Source organism: Oryzias latipes, chromosome 2 (assembly GCF_053564925.1).
Source record: "Oryzias latipes strain Hd-rR chromosome 2, Olatipes_Hd-rR_3.1".
NCBI lineage: Eukaryota > Metazoa > Chordata > Actinopteri > Beloniformes > Adrianichthyidae > Oryzias > Oryzias latipes.
The window spans coordinates 9,536,283-9,563,278 of record NC_136238.1 but is presented as its reverse complement, the minus strand read 5'-3'; the positions used below and the strand labels follow the sequence as shown (position 1 = coordinate 9,563,278).

At 38.2% G+C, this 26,996-nt stretch overlaps 1 long non-coding RNA gene across 1 annotated transcript in view; it reads left to right on the top strand.

The window, feature by feature from the left end:
* LOC110016378 (uncharacterized) overlaps positions 1–17,576 on the top strand; it is an 81,787-nt gene extending 64,211 nt beyond the window's left edge. The window contains exon 3 of the long non-coding RNA XR_013654065.1: positions 12,033–17,576. This is a non-coding gene — a long non-coding RNA (uncharacterized LOC110016378). The remainder of the gene's footprint in view (positions 1–12,032) is intronic.
* Positions 17,577–26,996: the final 9,420 nt, after the last annotated feature.

Genomic DNA, 26,996 nt, shown 5'->3' with positions numbered 1-26,996 from the left:
AACCCACATGCAGGAAACTAAACCTCTTCAAACAAAAAGTTTTTCAAAAATATGCTTAAAAAAACTTAAAAACAGTCATTAGATTGTATCTAATACAGATTAAAAGCACATTTATTAAAGTCGAGCATGAAGAAAGAAGAACATTGTAACTTTTTCAATTGGTGATTTTGTGTCAAGAAGGAAATTAAATCATCAATAAAAGCAATAAATAAGACATGGGAATGAAAATGCATGTCTGAATCTTTGAGAATAAACAGGTCAAATCTGCATAGAAACCTGGGTCTATAGGTGGAGAACTATCAACTCATTGCCCTCTGACGTTGACCCACCAGTTCCTCACCCTCTTTTAATGAACCGCAGGTCATAAATCTGTCAATACCTAAATTGAAGGGAAAAATGGCGGTTTTCAGCTTCCTTAAAGATTTTTTAAATTTACTGTTTGTTCCAGGACATGTCTAGAGCGTTTGAGTCAATGCAGATGTTTGGGGGTTGTGGCCATTTCTCTGAAAAGTTCTGAACACGTCCAATAAGTTGTCATTTTAGTTCATTTTTATCAAGAATGCATCTGATTTCACCAAAATCTTTCCACAGTATCGAAACTCCTGCACCATACAGCCAAACAATAGAGATTTCCTTTGTGGTGTTGATCAGTGAGAGAGAAATGGTAAAAAAAAGAAGCAAGAATGACCTGAAAGTGACACCTGGACAGAAAATTGTCATTCGGAATGTATCAAAGCTATAAAACTAGAATGAGAGTCTAAATCTCCCCCCTGCTAATGTGGCTTTATCTGTGTTAAGCCGCGGTCCTCGCCAGATCTTCTCGGAGTTAAGAACCTCCTGAAGGAGTCACTCCAGTCGAGCCACTTTGAAATCGGTCAGCGATAAGATGAGAAGCAAAGAGGGAAATTATGTGCTCAGACAGCCTTGGTTCACTTCTTCACAGCTCCTTCAGATAAATCCGAAAAACAAGGCTGATCTCCACTTATGGCACTTATGACATGATCGTATTTGAAAGCAAATGAGCACCAGTTTGTTTAACTGCATGCGGTCTCAATTCACAGTGTGATCATCCGTTCACTCATCTGTGGAAAAGTAATACTCTGCAGATGTTTTGCCTCTTAGAATAACTAAATAATCAGAAAGTATGTCTTTTTTCCATTTTTATGTATTTCTTCAAAACTATATTGTTTAATGCAGAAAAAATGTCTATTTTAGAAAAACAAGTGGGGATTTTTAAGAACAAATTGACAAACAGTAATGCTAAAGACATCACACAGAATAATATATAATGAAATGGTGCAGAAACTCAGTTCATTTCTGCGTCTAGTGCTGAGGAAGGTTTTCTTGGTTTTCTCTTTGTTGGTTTAAAAGTTCCTTTACTATCTGAAAACAGTCACCTCAAATTACTTGTAAGTGAACTCTGGTGGGAAAACAAGTCAAATAAACATTATTTATAAAGCACTTTTCATACAACAGTAACCCTAAGTGCTTTACAGGCTTAAAACAATTAAAAACACAATTATGAAATACGCAAAATACCTTCAACCCTCCCAAACTCCACACCTAATAAAATTAAGTATAAAATCATACATAAATTAATCCTGAAGGGCCTATATCATGAAAACTCAACTTATTGAGCTTTTAAGTCCATTATAATATTAAGTCCTCACAATAAACAACCCCAAAGCGGTATTTTGATCCACTCAAGCATTTCTGAGTATTCCTCTAAAAACTCCACAGCGGGTTTTACTTCCAAGTAGGACAATGAGCTGTAAAAACAACAAAATTATTTTTTAGTGTGCCAAAGGTAATAATACATTACTACCATATACGGATGTAGTTAACTCTGAAAGGCTTAAGAAAAGCCCAATAAAGGCCTTTTAAGCCTTTAAAACTGACCAATCAGGTGACTCAATAAGGTAGGGGTGTGAACTACCAACAGCCTCACTGCTGTTTGGAAAAAGTGGTTGCCATGGAGACAATGACTCAGACCAATTTGACCAATCACTACAGGTTACTTTGTCTGGCTCCAACATGGTGGCAGACCAATGTTGTTGGAACCCGAAGCAAGTCATGTTCACACTCGCTCTGTCCAGTCCTCATACACAGTCAGTGGTTCAAACAGAGTGATGATGATGATGAGACTTTATTTTTATTTTTTTGTCCCTCCCATCTAGTCAGCCTGGCTCTGCTTGACTCTTAAGTTGCTTATAAATCATCAGTTTTGCATAGAAATGAGTTAATTTTTTGTGGAATATTTTATCATATAAATTAACTTGTATTCATGCAAAACTGTTGCTTTCTTGAGCACATACAGTCCAATCAGTTAGTTTCTTTTCAGTGATCATAATCCCTTGGGATTTTTCCAAATTACCAAAAAAAAAAAAAAACTATGCATCCACTAGTCTAGTCTATTCCCTGCAAATATTTTGAAAATTAATAAGATGCACCATTTTTGAATATTTTTAGGAATTCAATAAGTTTTTCTATTTTTCTAGAAAACACATGGTCTAATTTTTACCTTTTACTTTCACTTTTTGACTGTAATTCTCTGTGAGGCAGAAATCAAAGAAATGGAGGTAAAAAAAAAAAACAATCAATCATTGTTCTCCCTATGCACCAAGGCTCGTTTTTAGCCCTTCAAAAGAAGCTATTTGCTGCCTCTCAACTCTGCACTTGAAACAAGTTAAGAAGTGCCACAGCTCCAGATGGATAATCCATCACAGAAAACATCAGGCCGGTTCTTTCCTAGTGTCTTATATTATTATATAATTGTGTCTCCGTTGGGTTGGGTCACAGTCTGCTTACTGTCAGGCACCTGACGCTTACCAGATAAATTCAAAGCTTCTGTCATTGGATAAACCCCAAAAAACATGCCAATAACTCTGTTAGCTGTGACACATTTATGTTTTCTTACTGGAGCTTTCTTTTGAAGCCAGCGGAGCAATTAATTTTATCTGTAAAAATGTGTCACAACTGATGTCAAAACGTGTTTAAAGAATTGGGATTGTGTTGTGCTGGGATTTGGGGACAACACATGTAAATTGGTAATGTTGCACTGGGGCATTGTTTTTTTTTTTTTTTTACTTTAATTTTTAATAAACGCACATTCATGCATACTTTGAAGCAGAGGCAACAGCAATGGGTTCGTACAAGCGTAAACTTAACTTTTGAAATGCAGCAAAATGCAAAAAAGGACTTTTTTGTGTTACTTTTTGTATCTGGGATGACTTGATATAGTAAAAATGTTTTTTTTTAAAGTTTGTTGACTTCTTATCATTGTTTTAATACTGAGGTTACAGTGCAGCGCACTTGTGTGCAGAAGTCTTACTTTATAGCAATAAATCCATGAAAAGCTGAGCAGAGCTATGAGCAAACTTAGTTTTTTAGCAGAATTATCTGCTCCCACCTTTGTTTTCAGCCGACGGCTGATAAAAAGTAAAGAGCATTAAGTTGAGTATTACTTGGAGGTTACCGAAGTCTTTGCTCCACTAGAAAAATCAGCTCCATTTATCTCCACAATAGGAAAGACTGTGCAAACTGATATGTTTTTAAAGTTAAAATAACAAAAGGTGGACCCAGAAATTGTGTCAAGACAGCGCAAACCCTGTTGTAATACATTTTTTTTATGACAAAAAGCTTAATTGAGGGCTAAAGATGCACACTTCAATCAATTTAAGCTCTTTTCAAAGTTGTCTTTTTTTAACCTAAAATCCTTCACAGCCTTTTGCCGATTGAGGCACAAAGGGATCTAAATGAAGTCCATGAAGATGCACATTGATGCTGATGAGGATGTGCATCCTTTGAATGAAAATTGAAGCAAAAAAACTGTAGCACCAAACTCTGAAAGAAGCTATATTTAGACTTGGGCTTCCTTTTACCCTTTATAGTCGAGGTTAGAATGGCTTTGGATCTTAGTTGCATTTTTTATGAAGAATTTGCACTTATCTTACCAATTAAGCCCTTAAATTAAATAAGTATGCAACGTCATACTTGTCGTTTAAAAAAAAAGATTTTGGTTCATTTTGAAGGATCCGATTCACTGACCTGAATTGGATGGAGGACATTTTCAGCCAAAAACGTAACCTGTGTGACTCAGAGATAAATACTTGAGTACTGTGCATTCATCTTCTTGACCGTTTTTCCCTTTCGGGGTCACGGGGTTGCCGGAGCCTATCCCGGCCACTTGGGCGTAGGCAAGGGATGCCCTGGACTGGTCGCCAGTCTGTCGCAGGGTAGAATATCCTCAATCACACATCCATTCACTCTCACACCTATGGTCAATTTAGAGTTGCCAATCAACCTATGAAGCATATTTTTGGACGGTGGGAGGAAGCCGGAGACCCCGGAGAAAACCCACGCATACATGGGGAGAACATGCAAACTCCACACAGAAAGGTCCCCCATTGATGTTGTGTTTTACATGTCCCCCAGCCGGGACTTGAACCGGGGGCCTTCTTGCTGTGAGGCAAGAGCGCTAACCACTGCGCCACCGTGCAGCCCGAGTACTGTGCAGTGTAGGAGAAATTTTCCAGTGTAAATTAAATATATGTACAAACAAAGTGTTTCCACGCATGGCACTAGAATGATGGACTGATCGTCATGTTTTTTCTGCTGTGATGCACTTGGTCGTTTTTATGTTGTAATGAAATAAACCTACCATGCCTCAATCCAAATTGTATTTTCCCGAAATTGATTCGGTTATCGATTTCTCTTATTTGGAAATGATTTTTTAATGGTTTAGGTCGATTTCAGTTTGATTCTGGTCCAAACAGATCGATCTGGTTCAATCCTAGGAATAGAAATCGAGCTGGGGCGAACAGTGAACCAGCTCTGGATGGTTTCAAGGCCAAGATGTCCAGAACCAGGAAACGGAGCGAAAGCAGAAAAAGTCAGGATGCAGGATAAATGTGACACGGATAAAAATCAAGAAAGTCCCCCATTGGATTTATTGATTAAAGGAAATGTCATGACTAAAGTAATTAGAGCCAACTTCGTTTACCAACCAACCAATATAGGGCTTTTTAGACAAGCAAAAGAATTCCCATTTACCTTAATGTAAAGTGGCCAAAAATGACAAGATAACCATCAATCCATAGAGTTTATTTATTTAAAACAAGGGAAAATGGACAAAACAACATTGATCATATAAAAAGTGAAAAAATGTACCAGGTTATAGGAAACTTTGCAAATTTCAGCCTGTAGGGAAAGTAAGAAACGGAAAGTAAAAATAAAAATCGTTGAAATTCAACAGAGTGGTAGGATGTTTTGAACACAATTTTTTTATTTAATAAATAAATAAATAAATAAAAAACAGCAGATTTACAGAAACCAAAAAGAGAGCACCAGCTGAGCACAACAGCACATCCGTCCATTTTCTTAACCTGCTGTATCCCTTTCGAGGTCATGTGGCTGTTCCGGAAATATGCAAAGTGTTGGGATTTAGCGTCTGGGTTGAAGATACAAAACTGTCATATTGGGGTAAATGTGCTGTTCCTTACAGGTTAAAAACTAAAATGAAGCACAGTGGGAGCACGGTGATCATAAAACATTGATCTATAATGTATTTACTGGCCATAAATAAAGAAATTATGCTTTTACGGTCCAGACTTTTTAGCTTAGTTTCCACAGTCCGGTCCGCTTCAGTTTAGATTGGTCCAGGCAATTCAGATGAGTGTTGGATGTGTAGTTAACAAAAACAATGGAGGTCAACCTGCATTTTTTTTTTTCCACTTGGCTTTTGGGACTTGGTAGATACAAAGCGTTAAAGGTTGTTTGAGACAAGATTGCGGGCGGTGAAAAGCAATACAGACGGTTTAACAGGTTTCAACAGTAACTCCGCCCTAACCGGGCAGTGCCATTTTTCTATGGACCTACAACCGATGGGGGCCCAAAAATGGTATGATTTGGTTCAGTTTAAAGGGTCCATTTTGTAATGGAAATGCACAAAATACTGGACTTCGATGGACCAGACTGTACTGCTCAGTGGAAATAAACCAATTTTGTTTTTATTTTTTCCCGCCAAAAAGGCTGGAGGAAAGTTGAACCCTAATAGGAAAACCATTGGGTCATCCAATCCCCACTTATTCAGTCACTGGTGAACAGGTGATTAATCTGATTTAATTTGTTTGCACACATTTGAATAAAGAAATTGGAAGATTGAAAAACAATAAACACAAGTGATTGGGCAGAATTTCCAAATGAAGGCAGCAGCGGCTGCATTTGAACGCTCCAATCTGTGAAACGTCTCCATACATGACAGCCGTGCTGGGAGAAAAACCCCAAGGAAACCCCACACTATGCAATCACAGTCAATCTTCCATTTCATATTCTGGCAGTGTACACGGGCTGTCTTAATTGTATATTACACTGCAGCTGGCATCCACTGCTGCTCATCTGCCGCTTGACTCCGTTTAGTCCACTTCGAGAGAGGCTGGAATCACAGAAGCTTTATTCATTTGTTCATAAATGACAGCTGACATTTTCCTACCCAAAAATCATGCAGAAAGACCAAGCAGACCCCCACCTTAAGACGGTGACAAATAGAAACTACAGCTTTCCAAATAAAATGAAAATGGAACTGCAGTTATTAAAGTAATCCTATGCATAGCCTCAACCTTGCACATTATCTTGGCACAAAGGACAAAAAGGCATTGCTATGTTGTTCTACATTTTATTCGGGATAGAGCGCAAATCTACTCTGAAGTCACAGTGACTGCTCCCAGGTTTTTGCTTCTTCAGAGTAATAAACATACAAATGTATGTAATCCTCTGGTATGCCGTATTTGCTGAATTGCAAAGTCCTTCTCGAGCATGGTCGAGGAAAAAAAAAAAAAGAAAGTTCCAACTGTAAGCTCACTTTTTTCACGTGCTTGTACTTGGAATTATGCATTTAGAGAGAATCCACATTAAATCTCACAAAGCCACCGTCTTGGCTTTGCAAATTAGACGTGTTTTTCATTCGAACACATGCTGATTGTGTTCTGTCTTTCAGTTTTGTTCATTAAAAATACATTTTTAATGCAGAATTTGTAAATCTCATCATAGTCAGTCTGAGTCAAATAATAATTTCAAAAAGTTAATTGGAACATTAAAAATCAGAATCCTTCCTTCCTTTGCGTATGCTAATGAGTCAGACCTGGGCTAAATCGGTAAATACCTTTTAATGTGGTGTAAAAAAAAAAAGGCTTTATTTAAGGTTTTGCAAAAATTGTGTTTTTTTTCTGTGCAAATCTTATTTTCCATGTTTTTTCTAAAGGCTATGTCACTCAGTCACTCTGTGAGCGTCTGTGATCGCCAGAATCTCTTGGTGTGCGGCGTGCTGCCGTCTTTCATGCTCCGTGTTGTGGTTTTTTTCCAAGTTTCGGCTCTTCCTGTTCCTGCTCGAACCGGTCATCGGTGACGTCACGCCCCAAAGGACTCTGTGACTTGCAGTTCTTTTTGTTTAAAGTCCATGGCCCTGATCACACTTTTTCATCTTCTGCTATCTGATTTTATTATTGATTTTAACTTATTTATTGTTTTTAACATGTGATTTTGTTTTCTTTTGAACCTGCACAGTGTCCTTTGGTGTTCTGAAAGGCGCTTTTTTAAATAAAATATAGTTATTCATTCATTTTTCATTTTTTATTCCGTTTAATCGCTTTCGGGGTCACGGGGATGCCGTAGCCTATCCCGGCCACTTGTGGGCGAAGGCAGGGGACGTTGACGTATAAAACGGATAAAATTTGTTATAATTTTTATTATTATTATTATAAAATTGACCTGTGACACATGTAGTTGCCGTGTTACACGGCCACAAGAAAAATGCACTGAATTTTAAAACTGGAGAAGTTTAGCATCTTAGATTGCTACCATGCTTGTACGTACCATCCAGTTGGTGTAAAATTTAAAATCAACATCTCCATCTGATCACATAATCGGAAATCGGGCACGAACACGTCGTTTCAGACTTTCAGACGTTTCAGCAGAATTCGAATTTGTATCTTGATCAGGGATCAGAATTTTTTTTCCTGTTTTTATCATGGTAAGCACTTTCTATTTCGAGCTTATTTTTTACAGATAAATACCCTACTAGAAGTCTGGAAACCATGAACAGATCCCAACATTTCATTGTTGTAGAGGCGCACAAAAACAGTTCAGCAAGTGTTTCTATTGGCAAACAATGACCTACAAAGACACCTAAAAAGGCAAAAGATTGGGATTTTCTTTCTTTTTAATGAGAATGGAAATAAAGCTGCTGATGATAAATTATCAGCATTTTTGTAAGAAAGTCATTTTTAGGTATTTTTTTTTAACCCTTGTGCTATCTTAGATGACCCCACCCTTACATTGACGTGTTCTCCCTACCATGACAAAGGTGGATAAAGGTGGAGAGATTTCATGTGATTCATGGACACCAGTGAAGATCACAAATCATTGAAGAAAAAAGTTTCAGAGCACTGTCTAGTGGGTCTAGATGACCCCACTCCCAATGTTAAAGTGCCTAGGATAGCAAATGGGTTAATGGTTAATGGGTTAAATGACAAAATAAGGTTGATCAAAAAAAGATTTCTGGGAAAACCTGAATCAGTTTATTCAGTGAACGACCCTGGGAGTATTTCGGGCAGGCAACTCGAGCAGAGCGTTCAGCTGGTTACTCCTCCCTGCGGGCGGTTCAGTCTAATCAACTCACCTGTTCAGCGTCTTACTTAAGTTCCAGGTGCGGTCCAATCCTCTTCTTCCATTTCCGCGTGTTCTGCGTTCGTCACCCAACCCTCCTCCCCGGCTTCCACCTGTGAGCTCGGTTAGGGGTAGTTTAATACCCAAAGTATTCTATGGAGATTTTGGTTTTATGTGTCTGATTGGAGCCTTATGTCAAACTAAAAGAAATATGGAATAAATCTTCTGCCAAACTAAAAGAAATATGGAATAAATCTTACCAAAAAAAAAACCTGATCGGGACATCCATCCAATTTACATTTGATTAACAAAAAAAAAAAGCATTTCTGGGTAGTAGTTATATCTTTTGCCTCACAGCAAGAAGGTTGTGGTTCAAATCCCGGTCTACCTTTCCTGGATAGTAGCTAGGATAGGCTACAGCAACCCTATGACCCCAAAAAGGTATTCAGTGGGTTCAGATAATGATGATGATGATAATAGTCCTCTTTGGTTTGTGTAGTCAGTACATTCACAATAAAAAAAAAAAAAATCCTATTTTTTCAGGCTCTAAATTTGAGTTTTCACAAACACGTCTGTTCATTTTAAACGACACATGTATGTACTTGTGAGAACAAAACAGGAGCTGAGAAATCAGAACCCCAAAAGGCTGGATATTTGTAGAAATGCCTCTCCACTCTAAAGCTGAGTCTTTTTGCCCTCGTATGTGCTGACACGTATTACTTTGGATTTGTTCTATCAAGCCATTAAAGAACAGTCAGCTTAGTGTTTCTGATGGTTTTATATGCAGTAGTCTACCAGAACACAACTAAATGTCCATGTACGGGTAAGAGCAGGTTGTGCTGCTATCAAAGGAATGGGGTTCCAATCAGACCTCTTACTAATGAGGACCAGCTCTCTATTCACAGCTAAATCTCTGCTCCTACCTGGGTACCAATATAATACAAATGTCGTCTTTCAGGTTTCTATTCTCCATCTAGCCAAGGATTGGCACTATTGTGTAATACAATTTCCAAAAAACTCAACGCCTTTTTTTTTATGTTTCAAAAGGATCATATAGCTGTAAGTTAAAGCCACAAACTGCCACAGCCTTTTTTCTTTTTTTTTTAATCTAGTCTCTGGTTTTCTCTTTGTTTGTTCGGGGTACAGTTTTGGCAGCAACTTTGATGCTAACGCAACAGATGAAATACCGCACTGACATTTGAGCCGTTTGTTCCTTTTGTTATTACCAGGTATGTGCTGCTCCCTCAGGGCGCCACTCTTTGATGGCAGCTCCTATTGTCGTTTCAGGCGCACCTGTGAAAAATTAACCTCCTCTCAAAAAAAAAAGTAAGTTCTAGTTAACAGAACACGCTTAAACTGTTTGTTTTCGTTTTTTCTTTTTTTAATCTGTGAAAGCCACTATTTTTTAATCTGTGAAAGCCACTAGTGGTGTCAAATAGAAGCTCCATCTTTACAATCATGAGGTGATATCAGTGCAAAAGGCCGGAGAATCTCAATGCAATTAAAGAAGTGGTATGAAAACAACATTTTGGCCCCTCGGCGGGAGGGCCCCTCTCGCGGGGGAAAAACAAAACCAGAAGGTGAGTGCTGGTAAAAGCCTTCCCTCGTCTTCAGCTGTGATTGACACCAAAGAGCAAATAGGACATAGTTAGAATGCTTTGGTGTTTTTTTTTTTGTTTTAATTTTTTTTAACACCCTTTTTGCCAAAAGGAAGAAAAAAAAAACTTGAACCTAAAGAAAAAAGAGCTGGAGACGCTTGAGTCCAGTAAACAAGCACCTGCACTGCTCCATAAGCCCCTGCACCAAACTGACTTTAACTGTGAAGGTTTACTTTCTATTTCCAACTTTCTGCCGCTAACGCAGCATAATCAGACCCCCCTTAAGTTCCAGTTCTTCTGTGTGTTTGCAGAAAGGCAGATAAAAATAGCTCCATGTGGGCCAAAAGAGAAGGCATGACACCGATTGCGACACATGTTATTTTGTCCGCATGGAAGGATTGTGTGAAAGGCGGGAGGAGAATCCAACAGAGGAGAGAAGGGGCCAAACTCCAGGAGCTCGCAGCCTCTTTGCTCCAAACTGACAGCAGGCTGGAGCCCCTGCTGAGGAGAGTGGATCCAGTTATACAAATCCCTGCTTTTACCTTTGGATGTGTTGGATTGGGGTGGGAGTGGAGTGGAGGGGACGCTCCCGCTGAAGCACGTGGCCTAGCTCGCCTCAGACTCAGAGTGGCTGTGAGAAGAGTCAAAAGTCTAAGCGGTGTCCACCCCCAAATTAGAGAAGTCTGTAGGTTTTTGCCGTGATTCATCTCATTTATGTGATTCTTTTGACTCGCACGACTAACAACTTCAATGTGCACAAAGTTCACACGCCTCAAAGACGTCCGACGAGTCTCAGAGTTCAGTGGGAGTTTGTGACGCCGTCGTCGGGAACATGCCAGCTGTGAGATTAACCGTGGGTGGTATGGAAGAGCACATGCCGACTGGCACAGTCTTCACGGACGGACTCCACGTGCACGCGCGCGCCGGATGCAGCCATGTGCACTGGGTCACGCTGAGTCAAGTCCTTGCAGTCATTCCTGGGCAAGACGAGACACGCGTGTGTTTTTAGTGGCATGCACATCAGAATGCGCCTCAGCGGGCTGAGCTACGTAAACAAACCCATGACTTGCGCTCTTGTGCGAGTGCCGGCTCATCTCATACGACCAGCACAGGCTGCGTTGACATTTGTGGGAGGTGTAGAGGCAAAAACCACACCGCCGCACAAAACGCTCCTTGATTACATCCTGAAATCTCCTGTAGGACTGAGAACAGAGGGAAGGTAAAAACAATCAAGTGTTCTTGTGGAAGAGGGAACCAAAGGGGAACAAGTTGTGCAGATGCTTTAAACTGCTGCTAATTAAGAATTTCTTTCTGTTTTACCAACTGCCGCATGAATTCTAAAGGCACAAGGGGAATAAATATTTAATACGTCCCAGATCTTTATGGGAAAAAAAAAAAAAGAGCAGAGGTTTTTAAATGTATTTCTTCTTCCGTCTTGCAGCATGTGTGAAGCAGAAGGATATACTGTAGGTGCAGGCTGACTCAAAGAGTATGACTTCTGTTTTTAACGATCCAAAAGCAAAAACATGCAGCCTAAAGTAAGATGCGATGACAGTTCGTAAAAGGTCAAAGTCGGAACTTTTCCAGAGGTTTGGGGGTTCAAAGTGTTTCCAGTGTCTGTTATCTCTGGATTAATGTGACGAGAGAAATCCGTATTTTGGGGGGTATTAAAGGGAATTCCACCAAAAAAGATTCCCTTTAACATTTAGTGTTGTTCTTCCTGTTAAATAGGGACTTTCCCCATAATTGTTGTTATTTTTCTCTCTTTCTCAGATCAATCGGCTTCCCTCAAATCCACAAGATTAAGGTCTCGCCACAATTTGGAATAAGAAGCTTCCCTGTAAGAGACTTTAGGGACTTAATGAATTCAACTGGGGATGGTCTTAAGCCCCAGATAGTCACCACAAGGTCTACGAAAAAGGGGGACATCCAGTCCACGGGGGGATATAACCCAGTAAGTCTGCTTTGATTCAAACTCAACCAACGGACTTGTAGATTTCCACCAGGAAATTGTCTTTCCCAAATGATCATTCATTCATAGAGTGGCCTATATTTATTGCTAATCTGTTAATCACTTCATGGTTGTCCTGTCGAACTGTTTTGATCAGATTTTAGAAAAGCAAAAACGAATGACTTTGAGGAGACACAATCTGTGTAAGATCTCAAAATCAACCTTTATGCTCAGAAGCTAATAATGATGGTCATTCATGAACATTTCTTTACAATTTTTAAGGTTTTTACTGAAACCAGAAGATAAGTCTGTAATAAAAGATGAATGTTTCAGAAATTCTTGGAAATTGCCTTCAAGTTTGATTTTTGTTTTAATGAGTACATTTTGTGCCAAAACTTAAAAACATAAAAATAAGAATTCCTCGTACAAACATTAGAAAAAAAAATGTTCACATTTTGGAGTTAGAGTAGGGTTAGAGTTGTCACTGAAAATGTACTTTAACCCTTTTACACCAGAGCTTTAGCTCCAGTGTTGATGTTCTATGACCTGCCATAGCTCTTACCCATAGTGAAGTGCTTAGGCAATCAATCAGCTACCTACCTAAGTCGAACCATCTCCACATTAAAATCCGTTGGAATTACGTTATTGCCTGAAAAGTGAGAAATGTACGGTAGTCCAGAGGCTGTGTTATTAGTCATCACCTATGACAGCTCAGGTGTTAAAGACCCACATCTTCAACATGTTGTTGTGGCATTTTTCTGATGATGGACGGTATAAAATCAGTAACTTAAAATTGCATTTCTGAGTGTGACTTTATCCGAATCGTTGTGAATCAGAATTACACGAAAAAAATGCAGTTTAGAAAGGAGCTTCTTTTTGACCTATCGTAGTATTGTATTGTAGTGGCTGGACGGCCCACATGAATGGATTCATGAACATCTGTTTTTCTCGGCCGAGCTGGATGTCTGTCTCAAAACTGTACCACCGCTTAGCACCAATATTGCTCTCAATTTTTTTTCACTGCTAATGTTGCGTTGTGGTTGTGGAGGGTTGTACGTGTTGGCCTCCCATCCGGCCTTCACAGATGCGGGTGGTTCAGGACGTCCAAAAATGAAATGTGCAGTTGGGAAATGAAAAGACACACAAGAGTCTGCATGAATTTTCAAACCTTTTGCAAAAGGGGAGAGGTGGAAAAACACGACCTGTTAGGCTCTGTGGCTGTCCGCTCTCTCTGGCCTCAAGGCAAAAAGGCTTTTTTTTATTATTCAGTAAGGGAAGATGTAAACATACTAGATACGTCAATAGAATGGTGTGTTTTTGTCTAGTCTGCATTGCAGGTGTCGTGGCTCCATAAACACTCCAGCACAGAAAGAAAACAGAGACCAAAAGTCACAAACAGGCCTACTGGTGACCTCGGCACATATTATCTGTTACTGAGGGCAGGAACCAAGCATATTTCTGCAGTACAATATACATGCATATATAGAATCCATTAAATGCATAATAAGACAAAACATAGACAATATAATAGAACCCCTGTAATGTATAATGAAAAGATCATAGAAAATAATATGGAACCCCTGTTCACCTCAACATACGCTAGCCAGAAACTGTGTAAACAGATGGGTGATGGGAAGTGGGGATGGGCTTACTCTGTGCCAACCCCACCATCCACACTGAGAGATTAATTTTTAAAGAACTACCGCCGCTCTGCAGAAAATGTCCTAGAAAATGAAAGTTATTTTTTTTATTTTGGCTAAAAACGGCACAATCCTACTTGAAAGGCCACTGGGAACATTTTGAAAATAAATCAAAATAAGATTGAAGTGGGTCTTTAAAGAGTTAACTGAAAAAAAAGGTTTTATCTCAGTGTTGCCCAGCCTTAGAAAAGTTTCAGGCTTGTTTTTCTTCCCTGCTTAAAGAGAACAAACTGTAATGATCCAGCTCAGCGATGGAATGATGATGATGATGATGATATGGGCTTGTTTTACAGCAGCATTCCGTGAAGTCTTGCATTCCCTGACACAACAATAAAGCTTTTTTCAAGTTACCGGTGCGAGGCCATCTGTCATGCAACGGGAAAACACATCAACACATTTGCATATCAATTGGTGCAAAACAGAGAAGAGATGTTCCTGGAAAAGGCCAGACCTTGACCTTATTGAAATGCTGCTGCAGAGACGACGAAGAGCTGTGTGCATAATTGAATGCCTCCTAGTCTAATTGTATTGAAGAACCACTGTAAAACAGAAAAAGAAGAGCAGACGCATCAAATTCTGCAGTTTATAGCAAACAAAACAAAATCCCTTGAAGTTTGCATTCAACAAATTCCTTTCTAAGGTAAAATTCTTGTTTTATTTTAAAAAAAAATCAAAAAATGTGAACTACATTAACATAGTAAAAGCTGCTGATCACCAAAACACCATCTCTATAATCCCTTGTTAATCTTTCTCAAGCAAACAAAAGGTTTAATTTTGTTTTCCTTTGTGTCCCTGAGCAACATCTTTATGCACTAATCTCTTGATTGCATGATATCAACATAACGAGTGCATGTTAGCCTCAAGTGGCCTAGTTTTCAGGGACCATATGGGCTCCATGGGGATGTCACTTTCATTGCCTATTTATCTCATGTCAAACCTGCTCCGTTAACCAGCTAAAAGTTTTTTTATCAATAGGTTTTTATTTATTTTTATTTGACACGTTTTATTTCAAGCAATCAAAGCAAGAATAATGCACAAAACAAGACAATCAGTAGTTTTCAATTCATACAAAGACGTATGAAACTTAGGAGAGTTCTACTGTAACCATTTCTATTACATGATTTATCATTATCCGGTTCATAACTTTTATCAGACAGAATTAAGAATCCTTAAGTATCGTGGGATGGAACTCGAGTAAAGTACATGTGTATAACGTGTAGACGTATTTTTGGTAATTATGATTGCATAAACACTCAGGAAATTTAGAGCCATGACAGGTAGAAAAATGAAGGGTGGTAAAATATATGTTTCTATCATTTATGCATCTGTCGTCATGGGAAGTGGTTTTATTGATTAAGTGGTATCACAACTGCTCAAATACACAGAAGCATTATCAACACAAAAATATCCATCTCAAAACAAGTTAAAACATTCACTACACATGACATTTATCCTTTAGTAAGAAGTGAAAGAATTCTGCCAATGGAAGCATTGTCTTGATAAAATGTCTTAAAATAAGTTGTGATGCCCTTCCCTTTTTCATGTCTTTTGGGAAATAATATCGTGAAACTGGCTATTAAACAGGCAAATGTATGTATTTTGCTCTGGTAGTTGTATATATATTAGGTTTTAAAATGTCAAAACATCAAAAACAAAACATTATTTTGGATTAGAGGAATCAGAAACTAAAGAATTTCCCACAGTTTTGGCCATCAATTAAATCAACATGGTCCATCGGTGTTCATGTATTTATTTTTAACTGATGCAGTTGTTGCAGTCTATCAGATTCTCCTCCGTGTTTAGAATGTCAACTGAGCTTTATCAAAAATGTCTCTAAATTCTGAAGGCAGATATGGAAAAGTGTCTTGAAACACATTAGAGACGAATACAAAACACCTTTCAACTAAACATTGCGCCTATCGTATATTTTTTCCTAGTAAAAGAGAGATAAATCCAACATTATCCACATGATGACATGAGGGAACCTGCAAAAGTTGAAAACAGTTCAAGGGCAAATGGTGCTTCTAAAACAAGTAAAAGCTAATATGCTGAAATATTAATAGAAAAATGAGTTGTCATTCCTTTGTACTTACCGCTATTTTATTTACTTGTTTTGAAAGGAACTGTTTTTTCTTGCAAATTCCCCCTTCAACTCAGCAACTATCAAACTGTGCACCCCATGTATTGAAGTTTCTTAGAAGAACAAAGTAAAAAAAACAACTTGCTTCTGTGGTTGAAGTAGTGTTTCTATCTTAAAATATGGATGATTTGCAGCACACTTGGATGCATCACGGTGTGGCCTGATGACTGTGCATATATCTTATTCTTCCTATGAAAATGCATTAAAAAAGCATAGCAGGTATGCATTTAAATGCATTAAAGGGTTAAACGTTAACCTCTGATTCGATGTGTCATTGGCAGATAAAATACATGTAAAATGACCATAAAAAAATGGGAAAAAAAACCCAAGATTGAAATGTAAAACAGCACGACATCAGCTCTAATTGTGCACGGAATGACAGCCATTGTGTGGGGGAAAAAAATAAAATAAAGAAAAAAAGAGGATGGCTTGGAGCAACTGCAGTGATGCTGGCGTGCTGTGAAACATTTAATTGTGCCATCATTCAGAGAAGGACGGAACCGATGGCTCGTGCTGCTGCGTCTGCACGTCTTCTCAAGCCGCGAAAGCCCATCAGTGATCCCGCTCCACGTGCCAAGTGGGCCGGGCGAGGCCCTTTCTGAAATGGGTCATTAGCTTAATATTATTAGAAACACTTACGGCGACCCTCTCATATTTCTGCAGCGTGATCACATGAGCTAAAATGTAGGGAACACAAGTGTGACTTGTGACTCTGTGCTGGAGGATTTGAAGCAGATTTCAGATTTGTGTGTTTTTTCTGCTGCACAGAAGATCAAAAAGTGTCCCCCTATGGGGCTTCCAAACACGCTGCTTACCAATTATACTTGCATCAATTGGCTTTTTCTCGCTTGTGATGTTCACTTTTGAGCCATAGACAGTAGATCCACCCATTCACTGATCAGGTTCACTGAGCTCTGCGTACTATAGAACTGCATAGGCACCACTGTTGTATGAACAACAGTGTGGATTTGCACACGTGTTACATCTGTGTCACTTGCTGCCGTGCATCTGAACCGTGATCAATGCATTTTCTGCTCGAGGAGCTGAAAAAGTAAATAAATGAATGTAAAGCAAGGGGCTTAAAAAGTTACATATCCAGATTTTTTGTGATGAAAATTGTTTAAAAAAAATCAATGAAAAATAAAAGTGGATTAAAGCAAAGTGCCTGAAGACAGAGGGCTGCCAGGTAGTTTGATGTGGCGCATCCCTGCCGAGCTCTAGCTGTGAGAGATGGGATCTTTCCCCTCACCTTCAAAGGAAGTGGCTGCCACAAGTCTAGTTATCCTGCATCTCATGTTACATCAGATTATGATTTTGTTATTTTGATGTGTAGCGATGGGGGGTAAAATGCAGGCTCACAAGGAGATGGCAGATAACACAATAATACAGTGTGTGACTCCGGGGGTATTTACAGATGTACACTTGAGCGTGTTTGACTAAAAAATTACATTTTCTTTCATTCTTTATTTTTTAAATCTCTGATCTGTGTCAGAGCAAAACCAAGATAGCTTAAAAATAATAATAATTAATAATAATAATAAAAAAATAAAACCAGAACATGGATTGTAATCAACTATATGACATAAAGCACCATAAAGTAGATCCCATAAAACTGAAAGGATGACCATAGAGCAAACAACCTTGTGCTGTATCATAAAAACTATTATGTCAAATAAGAAATGGGCTCCTATGAATCTGTTTCACCCAATAGAAGCAAAATGACAAAGAAAGAACTGGAAGCTTCATTGGGACCAAAATGGATCCATTTCTTCAAGGAAAAAGACATTGCCAAGGAAAAAAAAGGTTTCTGGATATTTCATTCAAGCATCTGGATTATATCCAAAAGGAAAAAAAACAAAGGATGGTGTTCTCATTACATCTGAAGCAAAATATTATATCATTTGACAAGCATGGCAGTGGTAGTGTGGTAGTCTGGGAGTTGCTTTGCCTAAATACCATAAATACCAAAATTAGTGAAAAATTACTAAATATAATTTTGTTAATTACATATTTTTTGTTAATTATTATATTAACTTTTGTATGATTGACGGCCATTTTAGAAGGGTAAATGGTAAAAAGCCCAAAGCACTTTACCGACGGATGTAACAGATAATCGGGCAATTTTTCAAAATAAAACATCTTTCAGTTTCTGAAATAAATAAAACAGAAGTAATGCAAATTATTTATTCTTTCTGTGCGGCCCGGTACCAAATGACCCATGGACCTGTCCTGGTCTGCAGCCCGGGGTTTGGGGACCGCTGGCGTCCAGTACTGTGGAGGGATCACACAGCAACACAAACAATAGACACTGTTTGGGAGCAAAAAGGATGTCACAGTGACCTCTGAACCCCATGTCAATCATGTTTCGGTAGCCAATGGGGCTCAAAGCCCCGTGTAAAATCAGACGCATCTCCGAAACCGTTTAAAAAATAAAAAAAAATAGGGAGAGAAACGGAAAACAGTAGCTGTTGAATATAAACATTATTTGGTAATAATTTAAGATTTATAGTTTTTTCTTTTTCTTTTCAAAGTTACACTTTTTTTTCAATCTTTAACATTTCTTTCAAGTTTAAATATACCCTTTTATAACTAATAAACCTCCAAGTTAACAATGTGTGTTTTTGAGTTAAAAACTATTTTCAATTTCTTGTTGAAATCTAAAATATCTGTTTTGTATCCATTACATTGTGTTTGGGTCAAAACTGACCCATTTTCACACTTGAAAACAGGTCAATTTTGACCCAGACACATTAAAATGCATAAATCTACAATCTGGTTTTTCATTCATGCTAAACTGATTTCCCTCCACACAATTAATCCATCAACTGACTATAATCCCACTCCACCTTTTGTTTTTGTCAGAGCATGTATTTTTGACAACGTACAGCACAAAAATCTATTAAGAGGCCAAATTCCCCAAGACTGATTTCCATCATCAATCTTGGCGGCGCAGCGCATGCCAGAAGCGATGCGGTGATGAAGTACTGCAATTGACTTTCATTGGGGCACCTTTTTCTCTGGCTGCTTTATCGAGCGCTTGTCCATATACAAACTGCATTCCCCAGGAATCCAGGGGAAAACAAAAGCACGTCCAGCTGAGACGGATGAGTTTCAAATCGAACGGTTACAAAACTTTTTCTGCAGCTTCATTGTTGAAGTTGTTGGACGGTGGCATTAGAAAGGGGGTGAAAGTGGCGGACAGGACAGCGAAAAACAAAAACAAAAGCCGCACTATCTCTGGATGGGATTGCTGCTTGAGCCCTGGAATTTTCAATTTCTCCCCCATTCTTTATCCCCCCCTCTGTACCTGAGTGGCACTTCACAACAAAGGATTCAACACAATGCATCAGATGACTAAACACCTCTGACGCGTAACTGGGTCACCGGCTTGAAACTGTGTGCCGAGCGAACAACAGGAGAGGGGTTCAGCGTCCGTGGCGTCACGGCAAGCTGCTCCTTTTGGCAGACGGCATCATAAGATTAGCCTGAGGGGAAAGCTCAGCAACAGTTCGGCCTAGAAGTGGGGGTGTGATGAAAGACAATGTCGCTCCTTGTGATGGTGCTGCAACAACACAGCACGCAGATACTTCAGACAGAAAATGTCACTGTGGGACTTTAAAACGATGGCCTCTGATTAAGTGTTTTGATCAAGACTTCACCAGATATAACTTAAAAATATATTCTGTATGATATGTGAAATCTTTACCATACTTTTAGCCAATTTTGACAAATCTGGACTGAAAACATGCAGCTTTTTAACAGATTATTGCTTCTACTTTTAGTTTTTGGCACTTCATGATCATTTTTTTTAATAATAAATAGCTTAAATCTCATTAAAAAGAGAAGGGAAAAGTCTTTAGACACTAAAAATGCTTTAAGAGCCAGGACCACTTGAATACTTTCATTTGAAAACCCATTTGTAAGCTGTAAACAACCTCCAATTACATAATTCCCCATTTAAAATACACATTTTGAGACCATTTCAGGATTTTATAAGTTTAAGTATGCTTGAAAAGCTCTGAGGTGATGACATCACACGGTTCAATACAATCTGAATTTGGTATTCTACCCGGCATCAGAATTGATCGCCTTTTGGCATTTGTGAGGCTCCACATTATATATTTTGGGTTTTCATATCTTTATCGAGTCAGTCAGCATTTCACGTATCATCTGTACCAACACTTTGGGCCTTTTTAACATCCCTTTGCAAGAAGTACAACATTTTATTGAGTTTACTTGAGTATAAGTATACTATAGTATAAGTATACTATAGACCTTCTATGTGTGGTGTAGGAAGTTCACTAACTGAATACTTCTTCAGACTAAATTGGGACATTTTCGGTTTACAGTATATTTATACTGCCTCACTTTTAGTATAGGCTAGCTACTTGTAGTACACTTAAACTACTTTTTACTAAGGGATTCTTCAGATTCTTCTGCCCAGCGTCTTCAACCTTGCTTCATCTTTTCAGTTTTCCTATTCGAAGAATACCTTTAACCTTAGCTGAACACTGCGCTCCAACATTCAATAAAAAAAGGGTAAAAAAACTCAAACATTTCACAGTCAACCAGCTTGCTCATCTGAAGAAATGCACAATGATCAATGATCTTGACTATTACTCTGAAAAGCTGTTATTGAGGCATTTTGAGCCCAATTTTCTGCTGTCAGTGAGATTATTCCCAAGTGAAAATGTGCAAGAGATTTACCAATCTCCCAGCGAGTCGACATACCAGTAAGTTCACTCCAAGGTCAGTGTTGAAACCTTGTTTGCAGCTTTCTAGACTTTAAATCTCTGAAGAATTTACCTATCACAGGATTCTACAAAAACACAGATGTTTGTTCTTAGTTTTATATCAGCGGCTTGTACTGTGGAACAAGATTATCAGCTTTCCGGTGTGTTAGAGATTAGAAAAACGTGTAAAAACATAAAAATCAAAAATAAGTGGCATGCGTAGCGGGTTGATTTTTCTTTTTTTTTACGCAAGATGAATAGACACACATGAAATTACTTCACGCAACTCATATTGGTCGTAAGCGGTCCATACCGAATTTGAGTTTTAAAATGACAGACTTTTGGGAATTTTAGCATAAAGCATAAAACAAAAAACAATTAATTTCCTTCCAAAAAGATAAATTTGGTGTGATCAAACCCTTAAACTTTTGGATGGTCATGATTAATGACACTTTCATCCCTCATTGGTCCATGTTTAGCATTATTGACCACATTTAGATACACTAAAACTGTCAACATCTTCCCAAATGAGGTATATTGAAGGAATATGAACCAGACCCTACATGCCCATTTCACACATGACATTTTGCCAAACGGGTAACGCCTTGCAATTTTCTCCACAGTCTCCTTTTGTAATAGGGCTTGGTGCTAATGCCAATTTTCTAAATCAATTTAAAAAAGATAGTGGTTTATTTTTTCAATATCCTACTCCAAAATAATCGTGGGGAAACATTATTGTGGGGAGGAAGCTGAGCCAAAAGGGACAGCCCTTGATCAACTGGTCAGTCTACATTCCTACTCTCACTCTGGTCATGAACTCTGGGTCATAACCCAAAGGATAAGATCTCAGACACAAGCAGCTGAAATACACTCTGTTATCTGGTAGAAGTTTGGAATGAAACTGCTGCTTCACTTCAGAGAGACGCCTGTTAACCCTTGTGCTATCTTAGATGACCCCACCCTTACATTGACGTGTTCTTCCTACCATGACAAAGGTGGATAAAGGTGGAAAGATTTCATGTAATCCATGGACACCAGTGAAGATCACAAATCATTGAAGAAAAAAGGTTCAGAGCACTGTCTAGTGGGTCTAGATGACCCAACTTAGGAAAAGTTGGGAAATTAGGAAAAGTCATGAAATATGAAGTAAAAAGAAAAAGGTTAACTATTATTTTTTTAATGACAGACATTGAATTGGGGTCAAATTGACCCTAAGGATAAAAGGAGGGTTAAAGCCCATTTCGCAAGAAGCTTGCTATTTGATGTGATGCCACATGTTGTCACGGTAACGGCTACTGAGCTTGCACAGACCTCTTTCCACTTGTTTTTAACCAGATGAAGTAAAAGTTTTTTTCAAAGACACAAAATAAATTGTAAGAAATATCCACCATTAACTCTGATCATTAAACTTGATCAACATTTTATTTTATTATTAATAAAATGACTTTAAAACATATTTTCCAAGTTTCTGTTGTTCAGGTCACAAACTGGACTTTAGGTTCAGTTCACTAATATAGAACATTTAGGATATTTGGCCAAAACTTATTTTCAAGGTGTCTATTGTCACCTTTGAATGGACAACAATCAAAACCAAGTATTCACCATGGTATGATGCCAAATCATTAACCCTTTAACACACTTTAGCTCCAACTTTGACATTTTTTGAATTAAACATCCATCTATCCATTCAGTGTCACTTGGTTGCTGGGGCCTGTCCCTGCTACTGTTGGGCAAAGGTGGAGTTCTTTAAATTGAACTAACCTTTGTAACTTTTTTTTTCCTCGATTCCAGTAGATTCTGACGTAGAAAACAGCAACTATGCACTGATAAGCAGCACTTTACAGTACTGTTTACTCAATTATTAAAACCAACAGATTCTGACGCAGACAGAGGTAGCTTTTTTTATAGATTGGTGAAATTGGAATACCGTAAATTGTTGTTTATCGGCGTGATGCTGCTTTTTTCCTCTTCAGAATACGTTGTAACTGCCTATAGGCTTGAAGAGTTACAGTCCTTTGAAAAGCATGCGTTATTTCCTGTTAAAGGGTTAAAGCCCCTGGCCCCTTGTTGGGCAGTTGGGATGAGCTTTACTGCCATGACTTGGTTCTTAATGGCTAAATGTAATGTATTGCTCTAGAATGTTTAAGTTTTTCCCAAAGGGCTTCCTAAAGCTGTGCTGCCACATATAGCAGGAGCTCCAGTCTGGGTTTTTTTCTGGTTAATGAAATATAGCGTTGAACATACTAACTTGTTTGGTTCCGCCTTAACTGGAATAAACACAACTATGCAGACGACAAGTTACATCTTCCCACACGATGATTTCAATTTTCTCTTTTTCCACAGTGAATGTGTCCTCGTTGTTCCTCGTCTTGTAAGGACAGCTTTTGAATACTTCCCCTACATTAGACAAAATGTTTAATTCCGACTTTTTCTTCTTTCAGTTCTTTGTATTAAATCCTTTGTGTCTCGCAGCAGTTGTACGTTTTCTGTGCCGATGTCGTGTATCTCTGCCACTCGCTGTTCATTAAATGCCAGTTGAAAACGCAGAGGCCTGAATTTTCTCATGTTTGAAGCAATAACTGGCTGCTGCTCACTTCACAGAAGCCGGTGCATCTCCAGAAAAAAAAAAGAGGGGGGGGTGATCGATATTGTTGCACAGAAGAGATGTTCTAATCTTGTGCTCTCATTTATGAATATTTATGACCCAGAGGCTGCAGGGATGCTTTAACATAGCATTTTATGAATAATAACTGGGTGAAAAATTATAGATTTTTCCGAGTTATCTTCGAAAACATTTTACTAATAAAGACGATGCATCATGGTGGTGCAAATGAGAGAGTGCCTGCATTAACGAAGGGAAGAGAAATACTAATATAGCAATAATGCACAGGGTTACTCTGAAGCGATGGCATTTTTTTTATTTTCTGCATTTTTTTTCAGGGTGAGGTGTCAAAACAGTTTTAATGAAAAAGTCTGCGCTTTCAGTTGAGTTGAGGCGTAAATACTTTTTCTAGCTGAAACAGACGCTGCTCAAAATGAACTGTAAATAGTCTCGGCTGGCTACTGGGGTGATGTTTAAGTTCCGATCCGAGCGTGTTTGGCTTTGTGTGCATCTCATGCAAGCGTGTAAACGATGCCCTTTATGCTATACTTTACCCGTTCCATCATTTTCCTGGGTACTGTTGCTACAGCGTTGTTCACGTTTTCACATGATTGCCTTCCGTGTGATTTCAGCTAATCCACCGGTGAGTGGACAACCGCAATGCTTTGCAGGAGGCTCCCAACATCCGCAGTTATTAGAGCGGGTCCCTGCTCGCGCTGAACAAGAGCCTCTTAGTCCTAATGTACCAGTGCTTTCATCATTGTTGTGCAAATTTATGCAGCAAAGTGCGGCAGAAAACCTCCTCGTATCACCTGCTCTGGCTGAAACCTGTCATTCCAGCATCAGCTGCTTGAGATAAAATTGCTCTCTGGCTCCCAAGAAAACCCTCACAGGAAGATGCAGCACATAACCACGGTGACAGCACAAACAAAAAAAAACACACAAAAAAACAAAACAAGGAGGTGAGTCACTGCTCTGCAGCTGGTTTCACCTGAAATCCAGAAAAAAGTAAAGACAGACAGTTCTCCAAATGTAGAGTTTCCACGTTGTACCCAAGGGTCACTGAAATAAAGTCAGAGGAAGATTCACACACTGGGAGCATCAAACTGTGAGACGTTATTACAGATTTACCAGTTATTCTGAAAGTTTTTATTGTTAAATGAATGATTTTCACAAGCTTTTAGTCCTCTGTAATCATAAAAAGACTCTTTTAGACTTTGTCACCTTTTTTTTTAGACTATAAATTAGGCTCCATTAAGCAAACGTAGATATTTTTAAAGATACAAGTTCCTTAAATTTTACTTTAGGATTCTAATAATTAGAACTGTAAGAGGTATCCGAATATTCGAATATTTGCAATCTATTATGAATATTTGTGACGTCCAAGATCACTAATTTGCGATCTTTATAATTATAGTTGAGTTGGGTAAAGGTACACTTCAGGCAATGTAATTATTGCTCTAAAAATGTAGAATAATGTTAAGTATGTAAACTAAGCTGATCACGTGTGGTACTGTCAACAGACATAAAATCTCGGAAGTCGTGTCGGCAATGGTTCTCATTTTCAAAGTAAAGCTATCAAATGTTTTTTGTAGATGAGAAAACAAACAAACAAAAATGACGTTGAGTTTCCTTAAAATTAGCTCTGGAAAAAATATTTTAAATTTAATTAACATTTTGAAAAAAATACATGTGATGTGAAATTCACAATATTGCAGAAGTCTTGTGATCAATGTTGTAAATGCTAGCATGGCTGTAAAATGTTCATCTAAAGTGTGGGAGTTTCTTGGTATTTTCCACTAAAGATGAAAAAAAAAAAATTGTAAAATATGTCTGTTGGAAACACTGCAGTCTGTTTGGATGGAAGGACTCTGGGTGTTTTCTAGGTTTACTGAGGTGTTGCTGGGACTTCATTTACTTTACTGTTGTCATCGATCTACTGGAACTGTAGTCAGTGAAACTTTGAGGATGGAACAACTGTGGAGAACATTTTCAGGATTTGTTGTTAAATGATGCAAAGCAACAATGAGATTTATGTTTATGTCTCCTGCTGAACTTAACCAGGAAGTTGACGAAAAACAAATTCCATTTCCTCCTGTCTGAATCTTCCTGTTTGTTATATTTGGTTGATTATGATCTCCTGTTCTAACTAAAGGTATAAATGGGGATTAAATACATGTTATTTGAATTTTCTTACATGCAGTACAAAGGCATACATATGCCAACCATTCAGACTTAGTACCTTGAATAGTAAGAATTGTAGTTTATCTGTAAATCATTGATCCTGTTTTTTGAATCGAATCAGATAACCGCCTATGTAATGATCCATACTGCTACTAATTTAAAAATCAGTTTATTTTTTTCATATGTAGAGCTGGTTGTTTTACCTTTAAAACATTTTAGTTTTATCACAAAAGCAATCATCATGAAAAATGTAAACAAAACACAGAACTACCCTGAAACTGCATCCATTTATGTATTTCATTCAATGCATTTAGGTTTTAGTCAGTCTAAACAGACTTAATATGGATTGTATGCTATAGTCGCTGAGCTAAATTTCATAAATAGAAAGACACTTTTGGTTTAATTAAACTAATGTGTCTATCAAAACCTACTTTTGGAGGACGTATATAAAGAAAATTAAGCTGAAAATTGCATTTCTGAGTAGTTCATTCATATTGTTGTGCATCCAGAGCAGAAGTGTTACATAGAAAATATGCTGGGTAGGCCACACAAATCCCTGCTTTCTTATACCTCCTCTTGTAGACTTCCAGATCCATGTGCATCTGTTTTACTCGTCTGAGTGGCATCTTACTTAAAACAGCAATATTAGACTGGGAGAAGGAGGGGCTGTAAACTACAAGAGAGCAACGGGAATGGGAGCGGGATTCCTTTGCTGCAACGGTCCACCCACACATCAGAGGCTAACGAACTGCTGCTCTGCAGAAACTATGTCCTGTAAAACAACACACACTTTTTAACATTTTATGTTAGCTGAAAACATCATAATCATAATTACAAAGACCACTGGGATTGGTTTGAAAATAAACCGAAATAGGATATTTTTTGGGGACTTTAATTTGATTGTTTACGGATTAGAGAAATAAACAGGCAAAAACAGTCTTTGGTCTTGCTTGTAAGAAATACATATTTTGATTAAAGATAAACCACTTTTGTGAAACTTGCACTTAAAATTTGCATAAAACTATTTTGAAAAACCAAAGTATATTTAAAGAATTGTGTAAAGTGGCGGCTGTTGGTGTAACCTATCCAGAAAATTAAGAATCAATGTTTTTCTTTCCACTTTTTAAAACGTTAAAAAACGGCTAAAAGGCTATCCTCACTTTAATGATCTGTGTTTATTAACATCTTTTTATTGTCTTGTCAGAAAATATATTTAGGAAAAACAAATTAGGGTTTGTATCATTGCACTCTAATTACAGGGATCCAATTGTTGCCAATTGTGTTGAGCTTTATCGTGTCTAATATCTTCAGCCACTTCCTGCTTTTTCGGCATCACTTCACCCTTTTGGTGAAACAAAGAGCTTTGTTTGAAGAAAAGGCAGAGATTGTTCATCTCCCCTGCTGCGTGAGCTGCCTTTTTGCATGCC